This window comes from Lissotriton vulgaris, chromosome 8 (genome assembly GCF_964263255.1).
Source record: "Lissotriton vulgaris chromosome 8, aLisVul1.2, whole genome shotgun sequence".
NCBI classification, from domain to species: Eukaryota; Metazoa; Chordata; class Amphibia; order Caudata; family Salamandridae; genus Lissotriton; species Lissotriton vulgaris.
Genome location: NC_141696.1, coordinates 24,998,620 through 25,016,061, shown reverse-complemented (window position 1 = coordinate 25,016,061; position 17,442 = coordinate 24,998,620).

Below are 17,442 nucleotides of genomic sequence, written 5' to 3'. Positions count from 1 at the left end.
TGCATCTCTGCAGATTAGCAGAGATGCGTCAGTGAATTTGTGTCACATAAAAAACAACTTGCGCCACCATGGATGCGTTGTATTTACAATGAGGTTCACTGTGGCTCAAGGATAGGCAGATGCATCTTTTGATGGAAAGGCAGCGCATTTCTGGAGTCGTTTTGCAAGCACGATGCAACTCCAGCAATGGTCAGGAATGCCTATTCCTATCATGCTGTGTCACTCCTTATGCCTGCTTCCAGCAGGCGTATGGTTTTGGCGCAGTGGCATCGTAAAAGTGCCTCAGTGAAATCTTGACGCAGGCATTCCAATGTCATGCATCTCCCTAGATGCATCACATTGTAAATATGTTGCAACGTGGCACATTGTTTACGACGCTCTTGTGTCACAGAAGTGATCCAACGGTGGCGTAAAGTTGTCGCAAGGGGCTTGTAAATCTCTCTTTATGTATTTTTTTCTTCTTTAATGCTATGCCTATTGTTAGACCTGAAAAGGTAAGAGTGCCTTCAAGGGAATTTGTTTTGTACGTATTTAGTAATTTGAAATAGCTTTAAAAGTATGAATTCATAATCCTTAATGGGAACAAATCGAGTACTATTAGACTCTAATTCAATATAAACTCAATTTTGGCAGGAGACAACATACAAACAAAACACGAGGTGTATTAGAAAAATAGATTTTTATCAAAAGAATCTTTAAATGAGACACTTCATATACAGATAAGTAAACAAACAAGAAATAGGTCTGTGGGTACACACAAAAATAAATCAATACGTGACTCAAGAGAACCTAAACGACATCTATCCCCAGTATCAAATCTTGCCATACGTGGAAGGTCGAATTCAAGGCAGATATTTAGACAGTCATATGGTGGTAATCTAAAGGATAGTAGAAAGGTATCAAGGCGTCAATATCTTAGTATACCAAGGAGATATTGCCAGTATCTTAATTCGTAGTTGTGAGCTTACCTATTTAAAATAGCAAACAAAGATTGTATTACATCAACCTTTGGGACCAGTATGGATGCAGAGCCGAGTCAGAAATTATCTTCCCGCATGTAGAAAATTAACTTTTTACATGCGGGAAGATAATTTCTGACTCGGCTCTGCATCCATACTGGTCCCAAAGGTTGATGTAATACAATCTTTGTTTGCTGTTTTAAAGAGGTAAGCTCACAACTACGAATTAAGATACCTTTCTACTATCCTTTAGATTACCACCACATGACTGTCTAAATATCTGCCTTGAATTCGACCTTCCACGTATGGCAAGATTTGATACAACTTTACTTTGTATCTACAATACATCGTTTTCTAACTTGGAGTTGTGATTTAACTCACTTTATCGATGATTTACAGGTATGTGATTCGCTCGCTATCCCAGCTATATTATGTATTATTGGACCATACTTAATAACTGATAGGTCCAATATCTCTGACCTTTTATGTTTTAGTTCATCGGGCGATCGCATACCTCAAAACGCCACCATTAGCACAGCGAAGTCCACTACTTGCTTTATATGCTAAGAGGGTGCTGAATACGTCGAATAGGTAAACCAGCCTTTTCTCTCAAAATTTAGAACAATGAATTGGGTTATTTAATATAATACCTTGATATATATATTTAGGAGTGGCTCCATTGTGACATTATATCTTGGCCCACTCAAAGCCATTACATTTTGGCAGCGTGAGGAAATGAGGTAACACTTTATTGACATTGATTCCCCGTGGTTTCATATAACATCCGCACGATATCCAAAGGGTAGTGTCTATTCAAAACATGTTTATTTGTTTATTCCTGTCTTTGCTACTAAACTATCATGCTTAGATTACAAATGAGAAATGACAAGAGTTTTCTTATTGTTACATTCAGGTGGCTATAGATTTCGACAAATTACAGGATCATGACAATATAAAACTGTCACAGCTATATCTTTTGAATAAATTTTGGCATTAGTGCTACAGGATCATTGAATTTGTTACAGATGAATCACATGACTCACTGTTTAATGTTCTAGTGCAGAAAAGAACCCTTTTTGATTTGAACGAAACTCTGCTTGAACCAAATAATTTATATTTTACTATTCAAATGATTCTCTACAGATGAATTCTAGGTTCACAATGTTTTTTATGTTTTTTGTACATTACCATGTCATTATTTCTTAAATGTCCCTAGTGTTCTCTATATGTTTTTTGTTATGTCACCGAGGTGTAAGGACTAGATATAGTCAATATAGATTTGTAATTGTAAATATTTTTATTTCAGATTACAATATCTCTGTACAGATTTCAATTGACAGCAGTCCTGAAGATGGTTTCTACAAATAACTCTTAGGAAACCGAAACGTCGACCCTACATCTTATCCCTATCTTGTTTTATTCAATGTTACTGGGGATAGATGTCGTTTACGTTCTCTTGAGTCACGTATTGATTTATTTATGTGTGTACCCACAGACCTATTGTTGTTTGTTTACTTATCTGTATATGAAGTGTCTCATTTAAAGATTCTTTTGATAAAAATCTATTTTTCTAATACACCTCGTGTTTTGTTTGTATGTTGTGTCCTGCCAAAATTGAGTTTATATTGAATTAGAGTCTAATAGTACTCGATTTGTTCCCATTAAGGATTATGAATTCATCCTTTTAAAGCTATTTCAAATTTCTAAATACGTACAAAACAAATTCCCTTGAAGGCACTCTTACCTTTTCAGTTCAATTACCCAAGCCCTTAAGGGTTTATTTGGGTTGCTCACTTTTTGTTAATTATTGTTAGACCTGGCACAATTGGCGTGGGTCTCCCTTACTTTTTTTGCTGTTGCCTCATATGTTTTTGCTGGTTATTGATACTTTGGGCACTGTCCCACTGCTTTTCAGTGCCACAGAGCAAGTGCTCCCTATGGTAAATTGATGTATGGATTAGTGACTCCATGATTGGCTGGTTTGGTTTACTTGTCAGACCCTAGTACAGTGCAGTGAGTGTGCCAAGAGAAGAAGCGTGTCGCCGCTGCAGCCGCTGTTGTCGCATCACTGATTAAAGGTGCCGCCGCGGCCACATCGCATCACCAAGGCGCCACGCATCACTGGAGAACAGTGTCGGCGCCGCAGCCGCTGTCATCGCATCACTGAGTAAGGGTGCCAGCGCTGCCGCTGAAGCCGTTGCATCACCGGAGAAGCGTGTCACATGGCCTGTCACGGCTTAGAAGATTCGCAGAGTCCCCGCACGGCCGTCTGTCATGCACGCATCACCCCTTCGTCATCGCATCAAGAAGAAGATGCCATTTTTTTGTTGCATTGCACCGGATTATCATCGCACCACGGCTCTGCGAGTCGCATCGCCACAAAAGAGCAGTAAGAAACCAACGCAGCACCACCCCACAGGGAGAAGAATCGACGCATCACCTCCCTTCAAGTAAGGAACCGATGCATCCCCGTCCCCTACGCAGCAGTAGGGAACCAATGCATCACCTCCCCTGGAGTAAGGAACCGACACATCACCTTCCCAGCAACTCTTTTGTTTGTATAGCATTACGCATCCAAAGGTACATTGAACGTAAAGTGTCTCATTTACCATCTAAAGTGAACTAAGCTATGTCTACCATTCTAAAGTATAGTATTGTGGATTTATATAGTTTGTGTTCTTGTGTTAAGTCTATATAAAAAAAAGACTTATTTTTGATACACAACCTGTGTGGTGTCCATCTGTAGTGTTGTTACTGGTTACTGTATGATGTGTTCACAAATGCTTTACACACTGCCTCTGAGATAAGCCTGTCTGTTAATGTGGGCAGTAAGTGGAGGTGGTTACACTTTTGGATGAGTGCATATGTTTTTTATTGCAGTATGGAGTGCGTATTACATTCTGAGACGCACACTGAAATTTCTTTGTGTGTAGGGATGTGTTGGGTAAGGAATGTGGGTTGGGATATACCCTGTATACCCTGCATAATGCCTTATGTTGGGTTGGATAAAACCCTGAGCGATTAATGAGTTCCTTTATGTTGTATTGTTTGTTGTTGTAAGATAACTATAATTTGCTGTAGTGGGAACATGTGCCTTCCTTGTCCAGCGAGGTGTACTGTATTGGGAACATGAGGGTTCCTTTGTCCTGCAAGTGCATGTGCAGTTGTGGGAACATGAGGGTTCCGTTGTCCTACAAGTGCGTGAGCAGTAGTGGGAACATGAGGGTTCCTTTGTTCTGCGAGTGCGTGTGCAGTAGTCGGAGTATGATGATTCCTTTATCTTGTGAGTGTGTGTGCAGTAGTGGAGCATGATGGTTCCTTTTTCTTGTGAGCGAGTGTGCAGTAGTGGAAACATGATGGACCCTTTGTCCTGCAAGTGTGTGTGCAGTAGTGGGAACATGAGGGTTCCTTTGTCCTGCGAGTGTGTGTGCAGTAGTGGGAACACAGACAAGGGTTCCTTTGGCCTGCAAGTGTGTGTGCAGTAGTGGGAACATGAGGGTTCCTTTGTTCTGCGAGTGCGTGTGCAGTAGTCGGAGCATGATGATTCCTTTGTTCTGCGAGTGCGTGTGCAGTAGTCGGAGCATGATGATTCCTTTGTCCTGTGAGTGTGTGTGCAGTAGTGGGAACATGAGGGTTCCTTTATCCTGGAATTGCATGTGAAAGAGTCGGAACAGGAGAGTTCCTTTGTCCTGCGAGTGTGTGTGCAGTAATGGGAACACCAGGGTTCCCTTATCTTGCGAGTGCGTGTGCAGTAGTGAAACACAAGGGTTTCTTTGTCCTGCGAGCGTGTGTGCAGTAGTGGGAGCATGAGGGTTCCATTTTCCTGCAAGTGTGTGTGCAGTAGTGGGAGTATCGGGGTTCCTTTGTCCTGCGAGTGCGTGTGTAGTAGTGGGAACACCAGGGTTCCCTTATCTTGCGAGTGCGTTTGCAGTAGTGAAACACGAGGGTTTCTTTGTCCTGCGAGTGTGTGTGCAGTAGTGGGAGCATGAGTGTTACTTTGTCCTGCGAGTGTGTGTGCAGTAGTGGGAACACAAGGGTTCTTTTGTCATGCAAGTGTGTGTGCAATAGTGGGGGCACAAGGGTTCCTTTGTCCTGCGAGTGTGTGCTCAGTATTGGGAGCACAAGGGCTCTTTTTGTCCTGTAAGTAAGTATGCAGTAGTGGGAACATGAGGGTTTATTTGTCTGCGAGGTGGATGTATGTACAATTTGAATCCTGCTATATTTATATATCTGGTGTTCTCTTGCAGAAACAGTCGATATATGGTATGTGATTCTTATGTGTGTGATCTTATTTTACAATTTAAGGATTGTAATGATTCACGTAACGTGATCGATGTGATTTTATTTTTGTGATGTGTTCTTTCTTTACAATCTAAGGAGTGGAATCATTTATGGAATGTGATCTTTCTTGTAATTTAGGATTGGTTACATTTTCAGAGGATGTGCAATTTCTTTGACCTTGTGTCCTGTTGTTTGTTTTGCTTTCTGAAGGAAGGAGATATGTCATATCCTGTGGTCTCCTAGTTCCTTGCTGCTCAGCCTGTGTGAGTGTGATGTAATAGAATGTTTATGAGTGCATGTTTTGGATGAGTGGTCAGTTGGAATGAGGGGGGCTGAGCAGCAGGATGCTGTTTACGGTGTGGCTGGACCATCTAACCTGTAACTGAATAAACCTACATGATCTACACTACTGGCTACAGGACTAATTACCTACAAGGGCGCTGCTTCCTTTACAAAAAACTGGGAGTCATTTTCAGAGCTAGAGGGCCAGGATGAAAGAACCATAATTAGTTTTAGTTTTAGAGTGAAGAAAATTGAGTAGTATGTGTTTACTAGGTGGCAACACTGTATATATTCGGTGCAATAATTAGTGCCCATTTGAGCAGGCTGTGTTGTGCAAAGGTTGCGATTAGCCTGAGGATAGTCATTCATAGTGAGAGGGTGTGAGTGATAAGGGATGGCGGTATGACACTCATGAAGGGAGTGACAGGGAGAGAGCGATAGGGCATGGCGGCAAGACATTCATGGAGGCCGTGAGTGATAGTGAGAAGGAGTGAGTGATTGAGGACGGTGGTAAAACATTCATCAATATGATCGTTGATGGTGAGAGGGTGTGAGTGATAAGGGATGGTGAAATGACACACATGAAGGGAGTGACAGAGAGAGAGAAGGATGAGGCATGGTGGTGAGACATTCATGGAGGCAGTGAGTGATAAACAGAGAAGGAGTGGGTGATTGAGGACGGTGGTAAAACATTCATCAATATAATCACTGATGGTGAGAGGGTGTGAGTGATAAGGGATGGTGAAATGACACACATGAAGGGAGTGACAGAGAGAGAGAAGGATGAGGCATGGTGGTAAGACATTCATGGAGGCAGTGAGTGATAAACAGAGAAGGAGTGGGTGATTGAGGACAGTGGTAAAACATTCATCAATATAATAAATGATAGAGGATGCGAAGGATAAGGAATGGTGGATTGACATTCATAACGCGAGTGACAGGGAGAGATTGATAGGGCAAAGTGGTAAGACATTCATGGAGGCAGTGAGTGATAGTGAGAAGGAATGAGTGATTGAGGACAATGGTAAAATATTTATGAATCTGTTGTTGATAGTGAAAGGGTATGAGTGATAGGGCATGGCGGTAAGAAATTCATGAAGGGAGTGACTAATAGTGAGAGAGTGATGGTGACATTGGTAAGACAATCAATTAAGGGTGTGACTGATAGTGAGAGGGATTGAATGACTGGCAAGTGATAAGGCATTCATGAAGGCAATGAGTGATAGTGAGATGGAATGACTGAAGGAGGAGGTAAGCTGTTGAGGAAGTTAAAAAGCATATTATATGCATACAAACATGTAAAAGGATCCTGTTGAGACCATGATGTGTTTTTAACTCGAATTCTGAGTGTGTGAGGTGTTCAAAAGGAACTTTTAAGCTGCGACCAAACAATCAGTTGAATATACAGGAGGAGGAGATGGTAGGATTTCCGGACATAATTTTTATGAAAGCCTGAAGAAGGTGGTTTGGACCAGTTACTGCCACCGAAACGCGTTGCTTTTGGTCATGTTTTATTAATTTGTCATATTTTTTATGTGATGTTATTTTACATGTTTGTATTCATATAATATGCTTTTTAACTGTGACTTGGAAATCAATGCTGATTAAATTGGACAACTGTGAAAAATTGATTTGTTTAATGTGCTTTACAGCAAGGAGATTTGTTTTTTTAAATATGAGAGGGTATTTACTATATAAATGAGGATTTGTGATTTAATGCTTTGCACTGACACATCTTTTTTATATCCACAAAAAACTGATCTTTATTGGGCTTTTTTTTTAGCAAAGAAAACATTTGTATACTCCCCCTGGGCCAGTCTCCCTTTTTTCGGTACAGGAATATAAAGACTCCATGAATCCACACATCTTATCCTGGAAAGAGGGGCTGTCAGCACTTTCAAAGTCAAGTCAAGCCTGTGTTTGCCTGGTGTTTCTTTCCGCTGAGAACTTTGATGATAATGTTGCAGCTGTTCGCATTTTCACTCAAGGTCATTCATTTGACCCTTAGTTTGGTACAGTGGGACTATTGTAAATCTGCCCACCTTGGCCTTCCAGACTATTGAATCCTCAGGGTCGGCTACTCCAAAACTATGCGGCCAGGTTAGCTTTGTGACTTAGGGCCTGACTTAGATCTTGGCGGACAGGTTACTCCGTCACAACGATAACGGATATCTCATCCGCCGAAATATAAATCCCATAGGATATAATGGGATTTATATTTCGGAGGATGGGATATCCGTCACAGATTTGATGGAATAGTCCATCTGCTAAGATCTAAATCAGGCTTGTAGAGACTGGCATCAGCTTCCCTGGCTTTCCATCAAAGATCACATTATTTTCAAACCCCTCTGCTTGGTGCCCAAAGCAGTGCATAATCCAAGATGCTCCCTTCTTGGGCACCATTTCAAATGCTACCACCCGACATGTCCACTGAGAACTATGGACCTTGGGCCTCATTTATGAGGCTGTGCGTCACTTTTATGCCGCCGGTGCGTCACTTTTTGTGACGCACCAGTGGCGTAAAAAATGCGCCTTGTTGCGCCATATTTGCAAAGTGACGCATCTAGGTAGATGCGTCACTTTGTAAACCCCTGCGCCACATTATACCTGCGCCAGGTATAATGTATGCAAGGGGGGGCGTATTGACGCAAGGAAGGGTCGTAGAAGTGATGCAGCGAAATCTATGAGATTTCACTGCGTCATTTTTAGGCTCCGCTGCATCAAAATCTTGCACCCGCCTCACAGCAGCTGTAAGTCTGACGCAGACCCTTTCACATGGGGCTTGCCCCATGTAAAAGGACGCATTGCTGGAGTTGCGTCACTTTTGTGACACACTCCAGCAATGCGTCGCTTTTGCACTTACAGATATGTCAGAAATACTGACGTATCTGTAACTTCTTGCGACATGATGCGTCATACATTAAATATGACGCATCAGGATTGTCGCAAGGAGTGCGCACTGAGAAGTGACGCATCGCTGCTTTCACTCAGCGATGCGTCATTTCTCATAAATGAGGCCGCTTATCTTTACTTTTCGATTTGCAGTAGGTGGAAGCAAAAGGCAAATAACACTTAAAGAAACCAATAGAAGAAGCGACATAAAGCACCTTTACGTACACATGTATGCGTATATATGAAAGACAATGTAAGGCCGGGTGAGACTGTTACAGCTGAAACTGTTTCTAGGCCAGTCCTAAAAAATAGGAGTAACCGCAGTCCAGGGAAACCCTCAGCACCTATAGTTTTAATACTTGCCATTATAATATTTGCATTACTCCCCATGCCTTTCTGATTACCAATGATTATTCAATTACAAGTGACAATAAAATGTGAACAAAGTGGTAAGCACTTTGAACAACAAATTATGTTATGTTAATTATATTTTTCTAGCGCACAGATGCCCCAGCAAAGGGGCGTCCTGGCGCCAGACAGGTACTATAACATAACACACAAAGGGAAAAAGAAGAAAATGGCAACTACTCGGAGGCGGGAAACAAAAATTATGAAATATGACTTTAGGACAGACAGTGGAATAACGTGTTTCTTCCACAAACACTTACCGCAGCTGGTGCAGGAGGCAGAAGGCACCCAGAGATTTGATGAACCTGTGTCAAAAAGCACTGTGAACTCCTGGCCTGGGGTTCCAATGTAAATGGTGCCAAAATATGAAATCTGTTAGATAAAGATAGGAGAATTGAGAAGGAGTTTGAGTTAGAAGTGGAAGATATGTTTGACTTGCGCCCAGCCCTTCTCTCCTACTACCCACGTACACTGACGCGCATGATTTGATTGAAGAAATACATTTAAAGCTGCATCCCAAGATTGGAGCTCTCCATATTCACCACCGAGAGAGTGTTGTTGGATAACCTTCACAGCATCATTGTTAGTTTTTCAAATGGTACATCCAAGCTGAGACTATTTTGATTGGCTGTCAGTGGCATGTGATAAACCAGGTAGCATTGGCTGTTTTGGGTCAATGCCCGCTTAGCAGGAGGTAATAGCTTATATTATGAAGGGTATTAGACCTGAAAAAAATTCGAATTTTGTTAGGGCAGAGTTATCTGAGTACATAATAGTGCTGCTACAGAGCCCTGTTTAACCAACAAATCCAGCAGCAGGGAATTTGCCTCCATGAATGGGAAAACTCTCCACAATATTTGAGCATGAGCTGCTGATACAATCTGCCGTGGACATATGTCAGAAAAAGCAGAATGTTCAAAAATAGCCTCTTCCAAAAGCATATCTGAGGTACTGGGGACGCCTTCAGGATTCTTCCGCCTTGATAAAGGGACGTTCTCAGAGCCCGATAAACAAAGATAACTCACACTTTTTTGAATAATTTACTCTTTTTAGTACATTTACTATTTTTGGTTGTCACAAAATCCCAGTGTAAGTTATTACTAAAAAAAAGACTATGTAGTAGCAAGTCCAGCAGCACAAGTGGCCAAGCAGCCACTGGTACTGCAACACACTCCCATAGAAAATAATGGACAGCATGGATTAAAATAAAACCCATAAGGAAATAATGTTAAATTAAATTATTTAAAATAGTTGAAAGTGTAACCAATTGAAACACAATCTTAACAAATATATAGAAATCATACATTTTTATTATTTATTTATAAAATATTTTTGACACCCTATTTTGAATTTGAACAATAATGATGTAACAATATTTATCAGTTGTAACTAAATTAATTGTAAGGTATTCTGTACAACACTTTTAATTATTATTAACGTATGTTAAAAAAGTATTTTGGTGGGAATACATTTTTTTATTTAAACTTCGGAAAAATGATTTTGATTTAGTTAAAACATATTCCCATTAATTTAAGATTGAAATGAATAGTGTTGTAGCATTTTTTTATCTGTTTATATTTAAGAAAAATAACATGTTTCATTTTTCCGTATAATTCACCATGCTGTGATCGCTGCCCCAACTGTTGAATCTCCCAATAGTAAAGTATTGGATAATTAAGAATTTTGTTTATTATTTAACTTGAATATAAATATTAAGAATATATTTTTTATATATTTCTGGAGATGTTCCTGAAGCACTGATATAGTCACTGCTAGTAATCCTGCATGAACAATAATGGGATCTTGTCTGAGTTCCTCACTCTTGTAACACTGATAATTTGTACTAGAAGACTTTTATGATTTTTATTGAACATAAATAGCTCTTGCTAGAAGAAAGATTGGGGATTCCTGACCCACAGTCATTACAGCACAGAGTTACTGTATGTGCACAGATTGGTGCATAGAATGGAACAGCACTATAGTGCAACTATCTACCGCGGGCCCATGCCCAGACGCCCACTGGTGGGTAACCTATTATCAAAAGAAGCTTTGTCTTTTCTCACATATTTTTGTAACAGGCTTTGGTTATAATGTATACCTTACTTTGACGCATCAGATGCTCAGACTTTACCTCATTTAACGTGAAGTCCCTCTCGCACCCCAAACTTTACTGGTTTGTAAACATTGCACCATATAAATGTCAGCTCACACAGCCACACTTGCCTCCAGGGCTTACTCTACTTCCATTCTGCACACCAACCCGTGTACACACAGTAACTCTAAGCCAGGGGTCTTCAATCTGTGGGGCGCGACCCCCAGGGGGGACGTGGAGTGATAGGAAGGGGGTCGCACATTCCCTTCACACTTCTGCCCAGGCCCATAGCTTCAGTCCCCCTCTTTCCCCGTAGTGTCTCTCAGCCCGAGCTGCTGCAGTGCAGCTCGCGCTGCCGGGGGCTCGGCTGGGAGGTGTCTGGAGTCTTATCTCCGGCTGCCTGAGCTTTTCACAGGTCTTTGAAGACCATTTGCTTATTTACATGCCTTTGTTAACTGGTTACCTAGGTTTAGTTTTTTTAATGGACCCAGTACCCCCTATGCACCCACTCTGCCTATTCCTTACATTTGTATTTTAAAATGCCTGCCGTGTGTAGTTTAAAGAGCCCGCAGAGACCTGCTCTTGACACTAAATAGAGTTATAAATAAAAAAGTATGTATTAATTAACTATGTGACTTTTCTGTCTTTGTTCTCTTTAATTATCAGTCATGGATCATTGAGGCAGCCCTAGAACACAATTAAAAGTGCTTTCTATTTATATTTGCTGTATTCACAGATAAGTGCTAATCATACAGCTTTAGGGGATTGCTTATTTCTGGGTCATCAAAATAATGAGCTGTATCGGCACATTATTTATTTCCTCCACCATCGATCCCTGATTAATGCCATTATAGCAATAGTTTAACGTATATCTGAAACCCTACGCTTCAAGTTTCTGAGAATACACCCTGCATTCAGACAACTCACTCCTCATTCTCGACTTCACTTTCACGCTCGCCCTGCACTCACACTGATCACCATGCACTAATAGTGATCACAATGCACTCACAGCGATCACAATGCACTCACAGCAATCCCAATGCACTCACAGTGATCACAATGCACTCACACTGATCACAATGCACTCACACTGATCACAATGCACTCACACCATTCATCCACTCACCCTGCACTTACAGTGATCACAATGCACTCACATTGATCACCATGCACTCACACCATTCACCCGCTCACCCCGCACTAACACTGATCACAATGCACTCACACTGATCACAATGCACTCACACTGATCACAATGCACTCACAACATTCACCTGCTTACCCTGCACTCACAGTGATCATAATGTACTCACACTGATCACAATGCACTCACACTGATGCACTCACACTGATCACCATGCACTCACACTATTCACCCACTCACCCTGCACTAACAGTGATCACAATGCACTCACACTGATCACCATGCACTCACACCATTCACCCACTCACCCTGCACTCACAGTGATCACAGTGCACTTACACTGATCACCATGCACTCACAACATTCACCCGCTCACCGTGCACTCACAGTGATCACTCTGCACTAACAATGCGCTTGCGTTGTTCACCCTGTACCTCACCCTGCAGTCACATGACTAACTACTTACTCTGCACTCATGTGACACTTACCTCACCTGTCCCCCCCTCACTGCTCAATCTGTAGCTCACTCAAACAAGGCCATCACTAACCATGCATTAATTCGTCCCACTCTGCACTTACAGTCGAACCCAAATTCATGGTCACCTCACTCACCCTGCAGTCACTCCTTTTACCCTACTCTCACACTGTTGCATCGCTCACCGTGCAGTCACTTGGGTACTCTTGTCACCCACACAGGGTTTAGAAATTTTTGTCAGGAGCGGGTCCTTACGCCTGAAAATGTTGACAGGGGGGTCTCGGCATCCAAAAGTTTGAAGACCTCTGCTCTAAGCTGTTTGTGACTACAGGTACTTTACAAAAAACATTCTTTTTTATATTAATGTAAGGGTTTATGGGGTAATGTAAAAAGCAGTGTCATGGGTGATGTCATTTGGGTGTCATCAGCGATGTCATACATTAAGTCCTTTGAGACGTCATCAGTGATATCACCAATGATGCCATTTAACATGTCATGTCATACGTGATGCAATATGTCCAGTGCATGACAGGGGTACAGGTCATAGTTAGTTCACTAAAGTATAACTGGCGAATTTCAGTGGTTTTTCATTTGATCTTATTTGAAGACCTAACTGTGACATCTTAGTGTTTTTCCAGCGAATTTCTTAATTTTATTGATTATACTCAAAGTTGAGCTTGATGCAACCCTGTAGTGTAAACTATGTGTCCTGTAATGGCTGCCACAACATGCTCTCCATATTGTGGCCAGCCAATGAGAAAACACCCACCCACATTCATTGGGCCAATCAGAGGAAATCTGGAAACCAACAGTCTAGATATATATAACTTTATACCAGTGTTACCCCCTTCATACACAACAAGAACCTCTTTCAATGCTAATTACTTGGAAGAGGTGTGGCGCCGCGGCTAGGGTGACTGACTCCAGAATCTGGGGATCATGGTTCGATCCCTGGCACCGGCGGCAGATTAGCCCAGCACCATGTGACTCCGGGCAATAGCTTGCTTAATCTTCCCGACGGCCCCCAGCGCCTAGAGACCCTTACGGGTGATTGTGCGCTTTACAAATGTGGATTATAAAAACAGCTGAATGGATTTAGACCAAATCACAAAACGCACTCTCTGTTCCAGTATCCACTCTGATGGCCTTCAGTCCCTGTATTTTCAACCTCTCTCTTGCTTTTCCAGGATTCCTTGTTGTTCCAGGTTTTTTCCTACCTCTCATCTCCTGGTGATTGTTTTCCTCCAATCATTTTCTTCTATCCGTCTTAGCAAACTTGTCAAACATATGTTCCCCTTTTTTCACTGTCCAGTTATTCTGGTTCTTGATGTAAAAAATGTCTCACAGCAGATCCGGCAAACCACGTCTCACTATGTAGGCTTAATTTCTTGGAATTAATTATTGTTTGTGTTAATATCACACATCTCAGCAGTGGAAACAGGGGTAAGGGAGGCAGCATGTGCATGATGCTTGACAGTTGCTATTTTACAGGAGTCATGGCTCTGTCAGAAACCAATAGAAACCTTTCTACATATCATAAATATATTGGGCCTCATTTATGAAAAGTGACGCATCGCTGCGTGAAAACAAAGATGCTTCACTTTTTATTGCGCCCTCCTTGCGACACCAATGATGCGTCATATTTACAGTATGGCGCATCATGTCGCAAGGAGTTACACATACGTCAGTATTTCTGTCGTATCTGGATGGCGCAAAAGTGACGCATTGCTGGAGTGTGTCACAAAAGTGACGCAACTCCAGCAATGTGTCCTTTCACATGGGGCAAGCCCCATGTGAAAGGGCCTGCGTCAGTCTTACGCCTGCTGTGAGGCAGGCATAAGATTTTGATGCATTTGAGTCCTAGAAGTGGCGCAGTGAAATCTCATAGATTTCACTGCGTCACTTCCATGACCCTTCTTGCATCAATACGCCCCCCTTGCATACATTACACCTGGCGCAGGTATAATGTGGCGCAGGGGTTTACAAAGTGACGCATCTACCTAGATGCGTCACTTTGTAAATATGGCGCAACAAGGCGCATTGTTAACGCCACTGCTGCGTCACAAAAAGTGACGCACCGGCGGCGTAAAAGTGACGCACAGCCTCATAAATGAGGCCCATTGAATCTAGTTTAATTTCCAATTGAACATCTATTCCAGCAAGAACCTAGAATAATCAGCCTAAATCGACTGCCAGATTGAGCTGAGTACAGATTTTTGCACATCCAGTTCCTGGAATGACATCCCTGTTTCCATGAGGACTTGCCTAACCCTGATCCAATTTAGGTAAGAGTTAAAGATGGACCTCTTTACTGAACACTACATCATGTTGTGTTGATAGTCCACCTCTGTTCTCATTACCCCGCTGTCTCTCTAGTTACTAGTCGACTGTAACTTTGCCTTTGACTCTGTACAGTGCTCCTCTTTGTTTTAGCTGGGTTTGCGCCATACAAATACCACAACTATACACAAATACATACATGAATACACAAGTGACACACTTACGTCCAGGCGGTTTATCATTGGTTCACTGGTGACATTTGCAGCAAAATCTGGATAATATTTCCCAGCTGGATTTATCTTGTGATTCTCCAGGAACTCTTTCAGCTTTCCTTGCTCTCGAAGGATCTGCCTGAGTGATTTTTCTTTCCTAAGTGGGATCCTAAATATTGTAAAGATAAGAATAAAGGAAAATGAAGTGAATTTGATGTATGTGTTAACAAATCAACAAGAAGCTCATGTGCATTAATTTAAGTTAAGACAAGGAGCCTAATTTAGAGTTTGGTGGATGGGGTACTCCATCACAAATGTGACCAATGTCCAATTTGTTGTATTACAAAACCCTTAGGACATAATGCACTTGTAGTACAGCGGATGGAATATCCATCACATTTCTTCCTTGTCTGAATGCGTGGAAGACTGAACTGCTAGAATTTAGTTTCAAACCGTCAGTGGTAGTGGAGAAGTGTGGCTCACTGGTTAGAGCAAACAAAACAGGTGATGGACCGAATGTGGATCAATGTCACACATTCATCCCAGTCAAAAGATCTGGGCCCAAATCCATCGTTTTTTTGCACTCCACACCACCCTGGGTTAGACAATGGCGATATGCAAATCAGCTCTGACCCTGTGCCCCATGGGAACAGTCCAGTCCGAACTACAAAAGCCATGTCCTTCCCAGAACGGAATCAAGCATCCGAGGACCGGACCGGTTTCGAGGTAACACCTCTCATCAGCCCGGCTAGCTTGACTCCAGTGGAAAACGAAACCGGTCCGGTCCTCGGATGCTTGATTCCGTTCTGGGAAGGACATGGCTTTTGTAGTTCGGACTGGACTGTTCCCATGGGGCACAGGGTCAGAGCTGATTTGCATAACGCCATTATCTGACCCAGGGTGGTGTGGAGTGCAAAAAACGATGGATTTAGGCCCAGATCCTTGTACTGGGGTGAATGTAAGACATTGATCTACATTCTGTCCATCAAATTGTTTTTTGTAATTTTCTCACTGGTTAGAGCAGGCAGACCCTGAAGCAGAGGTCAGACCCGGGACCAGGGTTCAATTCCCGACGCGGAAGGGTCTTGAGCTCAAATGTCCATGGACTCGATAATTCTCGCTTCGGTGCCTGACCTAATCATGGGTTCACACTCTGCAACTCTGGGCATTAAGCTTGCTTAATCTCCACAACGCCCCCCCCCGCGGCGGGATGCCTGGCTTTCACTTTGGGGATGCCCTGTACGGGCTATCTCACAGGGAAAAGCCAGGACGGGTTCCCAAGGCAAGTGCGGAGATACCCCTTCGGGGGTCGATTCAGGCGCTATATAAGAAATATAATAACAATAATAATAATAATAGTGACACTATCAGTTAAATGAACTCAGCAATAAGGGCTCTCGCCCAAGTCTGTCTGAGGAGTCTTGAATTGAGGTATGATTTTTGATGCAGAGCCGCCTTTTACTGCCAATTTCCATCAAAGACAGCTCAATATCATCTCCATGACTTATGAACGGTCTGTCCTCTACTAAGCATTAAACACAGAACAGCGTTAGGGGACAGTACAGTGCTCTCTAGCCTCGAATATTGTAAGTCAGTTCATTCAAATATCCCATAAGATCACTTAAGATTGTTTAAAGTTTCTCTAGATACTGCCATGTATCCTGCTTGAGGAGGAATTTCGATTAGTTCACAACTTCTGCTCAGATAAAGTTGAGAGGATTCCATGTGTTGTTTAGAAGATTCTCCATAGACAGACTCCCCAGTTTTTAGCAAACCATTTAAACTTTATGTACTTGGCTGATCCTAAATTGAAAGTCCTGTGGTTGCAACATTCAAAACTTGGGGGCATAATACCAACAACTAGCGATAATTATCGCTATGTTGGTTTAGCGACAATATTAATATCGACGAGCTCCGCCGATTTTTTATCGCTTAGGAGCCTTGCTAATATCAAGGTTTATCTCCTAAGCGATAAAAATCGGCCGAAATGCATGAATATCGCTGAAAAGTCAGCGGTATTCATGCATTACCGAGCAAATGCTCTTAGCCATGTTATCCACCTACCTTTGGATAACATGGCTAAGAACAGCTCTGGGCAGGTGTTAGCTTTTGGAGATATTCGCGCTTAGAGCAAATATCTCCAAAAGCTAACACCTGCCCCTGAGCAGTTCTTAGCCATGTTATCCAAAGGTAGGTGGATAACATGGCTAAGAGCATTAGCTCGGTAATGCATGAATATCGCTGACTTTTCAGCGATATTCATGCATTTCGGCCGATTTTTATCGCATTTGCGATAAACCTTGGTAATACCAAGGTTTATTTGCGATAAAAATCGCCGCAGCTCAGCGGTAAATTTTTATCTCTAACCAAGTAATAGCGATAATTATCGCTATTGCTTGGTAATATGCCCCATTGTC